Below are 7400 nucleotides of genomic sequence, written 5' to 3'. Positions count from 1 at the left end.
TGCATCCGTAGCTAATACGCACACGCAAACGCACACACACAGGCCTGGCCTGGGCCGGTCCGCAAGTCATGGATGTTTCGGCCACTGTCGGGAATGAGAGACTGAGGAGTGCTGAGTGGGGACGTAGGAGGGAGGGAGCTGGAAGATACAAGGGAACTGGGCTCATCCATCCTGGGCAGTCACCTCCCAAGGGCCTGCACCTAAGCGGGGAAGGGGGCCCGTGAGAAGTAGCAAGCACGTGTCAGAAGTCAGACCACACTGGATTCAAATCCCAGCCCTGGGACACACTAGGATGTGTCATTAACACTGGCAGGTCTGTAAGGTCAGGCACTGGGGAGTCAGCTGGGCTTGCTAAAGTCCGACAGCTGGTAAGTGGCAGAGCGAGGATCACAAGGAGCAGGCTGGCCCAGCGACCATGCTCTGCCCCGCACCTCTCAGGGGGGCCACCTCTCAGCTGTGAGCGGCTTTTTCAGGTGTAGTCTGGGGGCAAGTGCACAACAGGGGTGCTCAGCAAGCAGAAGGGTCATTATCAGGGCTGTTTCTGCTCTTGACCCCTGTAAGAGGTGGCTCACTGGCTTTTGTTCAGGGCAGGACACATGTGGCTAAAGGGTCAGTTGCCTGGTCCTGCTGGGGTCCCAGGGAGCCTGGGGGTCCTCCTCAGGAAATACCTTTGCTGCCTGAAACCCCCTGGGGATGAGGTCTCCTGGGGCAAGGGCAGCTCAGGGGCCACCACCCTCTGGGAAGGGGCAGCCCGGCTCACTCTGCCCCACATCAATGCTCTGTCCCAGGTCCTCACACCCCACCACGGCTGTGCGGCCTCCCCTCAAGGTGGCTCTGAGTAGCACAAGCCCTTTGTCACTCTGAAAGTGCACAACCAGGAATATGAGCCCCAGGCTGTCCTGCCGAGTCGGGTCGGATTGTTTTTGTCTGCAAGGAACTAACAGCCTGATGGGCAAGACAGAGCTTCAACAAATGCAGGCTTATTCAGGTGAGAGGGCTGAACGTGGTGATTCCCGGGTTGGCCCAGGAGCTCAGCGATGTCAGGGAATGGGCTCAGCGTCTCTGGTGGCCCTGGGACTTGAACCCCAGGCTCTCTTCATGCTGTCCCCTCAACAACACGGCATCGTAACCCATCAGGAGGAAGGACCAGTGAACCCTAACCCTAATCACTAGAGGCCAGGGGCACTGGACCACCTTGGTACCCACAAAGGCCTGGGAAGGGGGCCTGACTGATACAGGGGGATTGTGTGGCTCTGGGCCTGCCCCCACCCCCGGGACCTAGGCCTGGCCTGGAGGAGCAGGGAAGGGAGGTGAGCTGCTCCATTCTGTCCCCACCCCAAGGCCACATTCCAGGACACCTCTCAGAGCTGGGTCGGGCCAGCCCAGCCTGTTCCCATCCTCCCTGGGCGTGATGAATGCCAGGGCCGCTTACAGAGTCACAATCACCAAATTAGGTTGCCAAAGGCATCCCGGGCCCAGCCTGGAAACACCTCCCCAGCTGAAAGGAGGCGCGTCTGGACTGAGCAAATGTCTTTATTCAGCTCTAACTGACGTTTCACAGCCGTCTGTAACTCCGTCTGGAGGGGCACAAAGCAACCCCATCCTCAGCCCAGGCAGCCCCTTTATGTCGCCCCCTTTCATCTGGCAGTCAAAAGTGTACGAGCTGCCTGGGCCGTCCTACCCCGTCCTGAGGCCAGGACAAAGGCGGGTGCTGCACACAGAGGCCGCCTGGTGGGCCTTTACCTCCCGGAGTGCGTTATGCTAATCCAGCGCCAGCCGGGACCCCTCCGGCATATCGATGGGCAGGTGCCAGCCTGGCTGGGGACGGGGAGCGTCCCGGCTCACCCAGAGAAGGGGTAGCCTGGCCAGTCAGGTCTGAGAGTGTGGGTCGGCCTGGACTCAGCTGGCTAAGGCCGAGGGGGAGAGGACCCTGGTGCTCAGCAGAGGTTCTCAGCCTGGGATCCTTGGCCCCCAGGGGGAGGGGCACGTGACCGTCTCCAATCACAGGCAAATCTATGCACAGGTCCTTTTCTCTAGGGAGGGGGCCCATATCTTTCGCCAGATGCTCCTAAAGGCAAGTCTTACTGCTGGGCTCCTCCAACCTCCCATTTCACAGATGGAAAAGCTGAGGCCCAGAGAGCAGGCACCCCTTGGCCAACGTCACAAGTTAAGTTAGTGGTAGCACTTGGGCCTCTACGCCTGCCCAGAGCATCTCTCTGCTGTCAGAGGCCACATACTTGTGAGCTTACAGAGATGGGGCAGGTGACGGTAAGGAGGCATCCCAGGTTCAAGGAGGAGGGGCCAGCAGGACAGGGGAGCGCGGAACAGGCCGCCAGGGCCACTGCTGCTCAGCCGTAGCCCAGCGTTGCCAGGTCCTCGAGAGAGGACTCAAATAATTTTTAAATATGAAATTTGCCACTTTAAAAATACAGATTCATATTTTAAAGCCCCTGGGAGGGTGGGGAGGGGTGGCCAGTGGGCTGCTGGGTTTGAGCCTTTGCTTTTGGCCTCACTGAGATCCCTAACCTCCATTCCCAGGGCTGCAGGCAAGGGAGGCTTGATTGTGGCCACCAGCCCAGATTCTCCCTGTGCGGAGGTTCCCCCTTGCCCAGAAGTCAAGAGCGGGTGGCGACGCCGGACTGGCGTCCGGAAACCCACCGCAGCTGCCCTTGGTGCCCTGGAGCATGTCTGCAGCCCTCTGACTGGGTGGCTTCTACTCTCAGCTGTCAGCCTCAGGCTGAGATGCCCAGCTCCAGTGACGGCCGTCCCCCCGCTGCCCCCGGGCCCCACTCTTTTCCTGGCTGGAGGCAGAAATGACAGGTTAATGGCAGTCTGTACTGGTCCCCACAGGGTGCCCTGACCTTCCCTCTGGGCTTGGCATGATCCCACAGAGCATCCTCCAGAGGGGGTGAGTGGGGAGGGAGACGGAGTATGAGAGAGCCAGAGAGAGAGGAGAGGAAAATAGAGAAGATGGGAAGGTAAGAGGGGGAATCAGGCAGATAGAGAAGGAGGGAAGAAGAGGGGAAATCAAAGGGAGAGGTGGAGGAGAGGCTGTGGATGGGGGTGGAGACAGAAGAAGGGAGATGGAGAGGGAAAGGAGAGCAAGACCCACACAGGTAGAGAGAGCCAGACAGAGACGGAAAGAGGAGGGGCGCTGAACCAACTGAGCCACGCAGGTGCCCCAGGAGAGGAGGCAAGAAAGGGAGGGAAGGAGGGAGGTGACGGGCGCTCACTCCAGGCTCCCTCAGGCTCCGCAGACCCAGTCCCCCGCCTCCCTTAGCAGGGCCATCTGGGCAGTTCTCGGAGGCTCTGCGCGGAGAGCATCATGCCCTCTGTCGGAGCTGATTTGCTCTTCGCTCTGAAGCTCACGGGGAGCCAGTGCTACCTCTGTGCTGGGTCCGAGGCAGACTTCCAGAACTGGCCCGCTGGGGGCCCTGAAAGGCAGGAAGATGATTCTCCCTGAGACCCCACGGAGGCCTTCCAGGTGGGGAGCTTCATTCACCCTTCAAAAGAGTTTATGTTTATTTTGGGAAGGATGAGACCCAAGTTTCCAAATTCTTTTTTTTTTTTTTTTTTAAGATTTTATTTATTTATTTGACAGACAGAGCACACAAGCAGGGAGAGCGGCAGGGAGAGGGAGAGGGAGAAGCAGGCTCCCCCAACCCAGGACCCCGGGATCATGACCTGAGCCCAAGGCAGACGCTTAACCAACTGAGCCCCCCAGGTGCTCCCCAAATTTCCAAATTCTTAAAAATTTTCTTTTTGAAAGAGTTATTAGCTTTTAAGATGATAAAGGAAAAATGTTTGCTATGATGACTCAGGAGGGATCAAGGGAAGAGTTAAGTTTTTCCCAGCAGCCTCCCCGAGGACACTCTGGGGGACAGGTCTGAGTCGTCCAAGCAAAATTCACAAGGGGTTCCGTCCTCTTCCTCTCCCCTTGGCCGAAGGGACTGGCATTCGTGCCAGGTCTGCCTGCTGGACCTCGCAGCAGCATCGCTCAGGAACACATGGGAGGGCCAGGTCCTTGGTGAAGCAGCTTTTTACAAGCACCCAGTGTGTAGGTGCGTGAGCGTGCGCATCATCCACCTTCCGGGGGTGGTTCCTGGTGTGTCCAAGGGTCAGCTAGGTGACCTGTCATTCAATCGGTGGTAGCAGCTGACCAGAGAGGCTAGAAGAGGCCTCGGGCACTGGAGTGCCACTCGTAACTACGTAACTACAGCCTTTGAGACATCTGACCTGGGGGGCTGGGGGTTGGTGTTCAGTGACACAAGTGGGGAAATTTCAGGGACAGGAGAGACAGTGTTAGGACAACAGGGGGGTGGTTTGAGGGGAAAGACGAGCAGATGGGCCGGACTCGTCCCTGGGTTTGTTCAGTGATTGATACCTTCTTCTATCAAGCATTTACAGTGATGTTTCTCTCGCGTGCTTTTAATCATGTGCATAAACGCTCAATGTTTTTAATTAAAAAAACCATAAAAATACATTTGAATAGGTACTCTTTCTCGTATACTACGTATTAGTACATCCATTTACATATAGGTATAGGACTGTTTAGAGTTGTGTATGCCCAACGATGCATACGGGCTTGCGGGGCAATTGTGAAAGGCACACCAGGGGTGACTGCCCATATTGGATGTTTACCCTAAGAATTGACTAACCCCACAAAGATAAGACTCTACCCAACCCCCCCTCTGTGCCAAGCCCTCCATCATGCCCTGGGGAAAACAGAAACGAATGGTCTGTCCTTGTGAAACATTGTATCCTATTGGTACCATCTAGGCACGTGATGAGTAGGCCCTGTGATGCGTGCTCTGTGGGAAGTATGCCCATGGTGAAATGGCATTCGGGAAGGTTCTATAGAGCAGGGACACTGGAATGAATTCCTAGGTGCTGAGAGCCTAGAACTGAGGCTGGCACGCAGTAGAAGCTTTGTATTTGCTGTTATTAGTCTTTCGTCCTTCCTATCCTGACCAGTTACTGTGTCAGTGGTCTTGGGCTTGCCTCCCTGTGGAGTCTGTGGTTCTGGTGTTGGGGGCCTCCCAGCACCTGGCCCGATGGAGGTCAAATGGTAACTGCCCATTGAAGTATATTTGCTCTGGGAAGAATTTCTGGCCATCATCCCATACAGTGATAAACGTGGACCCTGGCCTTTTCTCTGTCTTGGGGGGCGAGAGGTGCTGAGCTGTGGCTGCAGACCCTCCCCCAGGTCTCTCTCCCTGCCAGTGCCACCCTGCACCCCATCCCCCTGCCGGCTTCCTACAGGGCAGATCCTAACAGCCCTGGATGGAAGAGTCGGGGTGGGTGTGGGGGTCGGGCAACAGCCCCGTGAGCCCAGATGGAGAGGGGGCTCCTTACATTCGGAGGGACACTGACAAGCCAGGTGGGTCCAGCAGGGAGCAGCCAGAGTGGACAGGGCCCCATAATCAGAGGAACTGGGGCCGGAGTGCCATACCCAGGGGAAATAGGAGAGTCTGGGGAGGTGAGGGGAGCCCAGAGGGCAGGGGAATGCAGCTGGTGCAGCCTCCGAACAGGGAATGTTCCCAACATCATGACAGCTCCTAAGCAACACATCCCCTGCCTGACCCTTCAGTGTGCCCACAGCTCCCAGGTGAGAGCGACTGGAGCACACACTACAGTGTGCCAGGGCTAAGGGTCCCATGACCATGCCCTCCCTGGGTCATCTTAGTCTTCTGCATCCTCCACGCCTCCTACAGAACCATGTGGACTGTTGGCTCCTGTTTGCTGCTTAAAGGAAGAACTGAACTCCCGTGGTGGGGGAGAGACAGAAGGGGTAGAGGGATCGGATAGAGCTGGGTTCAAATCTCTGTTCCTCACCTATTAGCTGTGTGGCTTTGGGCAAGTCACTTAGCTCCTCCGAGCCTCAGTTTCTTTGTCTGTGAAATGGGAAGCCCAGGGCCTACCTCCCTGGTTCAATGAGCCGCTGTGTGCAAAGTAGGTGCACAGTGGCTGGCGCCTTCATAGAGGCTCAGTGAACTGGTAAGAACTTTCTCTGAGTTTCCACACATCTCCGTCTGTGCATGCTGCGACTCTCTCCTTCAGGACCGCATCGCTGACACCTCTTGGATCCCATGCGGCTCTCTAACTGCTCAAGACTCAGCCTGGCCCACAAGGGACTATGCACAGGAACAGAGAACTGCCCACCTTCATCCTAATGGAACCTGGAGGCCCCCTCTTCTGTCCCCTCTGGGGTCCCTGCCTCCTTCCCCATCCTTCATTTTGATAGACTCAAAAGGACATCCTAGAGCACAACTCAAGCTGGAAGCTTCTAGAATTCATGAAAAAAGCCCTACACTGGCAGAGGTGTCCCCAAGGCCCGGGTGCCTCACACCCCCAGGCCAGCCTGCTCCTTGGAGAAGGGTTGGTACCTCCTATTTTCCCAGCCAGGAGGCCTGCGGGTTCCCACATTACCACATGAATGGGGCACAAGCCCCTGGTCCACTCGAGCAAACAATTTGGCTAGCAAATTGACATAATTATGAGAGACAGAGAGGGAAGAAAGCAGCCCCCACCCCGGAGGCCCCCCAGCGGGTGGCTCCCGCCGAGCTCCTCCCTGGCTTTGTGGGCCCGGCGCTCAGGGCTGATTAGAAACCGTGTGGCCTTTTCAAGAGCCCTAAGTGATTGGCCCCCTTAATCTGATTACAATTTGCAGAGCCCCTCCAGCCGCCTCTGAAGGGCCTTTCTCAAGCACCCCGCTCGATGGTGCACACGCACACACGCACACACACACACACACACACACACACACAGCACCCACTTGGGCCTGCTGGTGAGGGCTCTGCTTCTCTTTGTCCATGCCTCACTTCCTCAGTCAGGGACCTTCAGTGGCCCCAGTGGCTGCCCGTAGGCCCCAGTCCCCTCAAGGTACGCGCTAAACTTCAGACACACGCTGCCCCTAACACACTGGGTCACCTATCTTTAAGGTCCCACACAGATACCCCGCCCAGGCGAGGGGCACATGTGGACACCCCGTCGCCCATCCTTCGTCAGAGAGGCCACTCCCAGCATCCAGTTCCAGGCTGCGTGACCCCATCAAGGGCGACCCTCTCTCCACAGCAGCTATATTTCTGGGGCTCCTCAGGCTGCAGCTCCCAGGGGATTAGGCCCAGCGGGCAGCCTGGACACAACTCAGGCCCAGGCTGCTCAGACTACCCCCCCTGGGAACTCAGCCCTCCACAGCCACTTTGTAGCTCTTAATCCCCGAGGCTCAGCCACAATGGCTCCTCTTCCCATACTTGTTCTTCCAGGCCCCCGCCTGGCCTCCCACCCCAAATGGAGTCCCCGACCCCCGGGCAGCAGCTTAAGATGAGGGTGGGGTGGGGGGTAAATCTGGGGCGAAGGCAGAAGGGGACAGAAGATGGGGCTAGTTGACCACGCGTCCC

The sequence above is a fragment of the Halichoerus grypus genome, chromosome 8, assembly GCF_964656455.1.
Source record: "Halichoerus grypus chromosome 8, mHalGry1.hap1.1, whole genome shotgun sequence".
Classification (NCBI taxonomy): Eukaryota; Metazoa; Chordata; class Mammalia; order Carnivora; family Phocidae; genus Halichoerus; species Halichoerus grypus.
Note: the sequence above shows the minus strand (reverse complement) of the source record.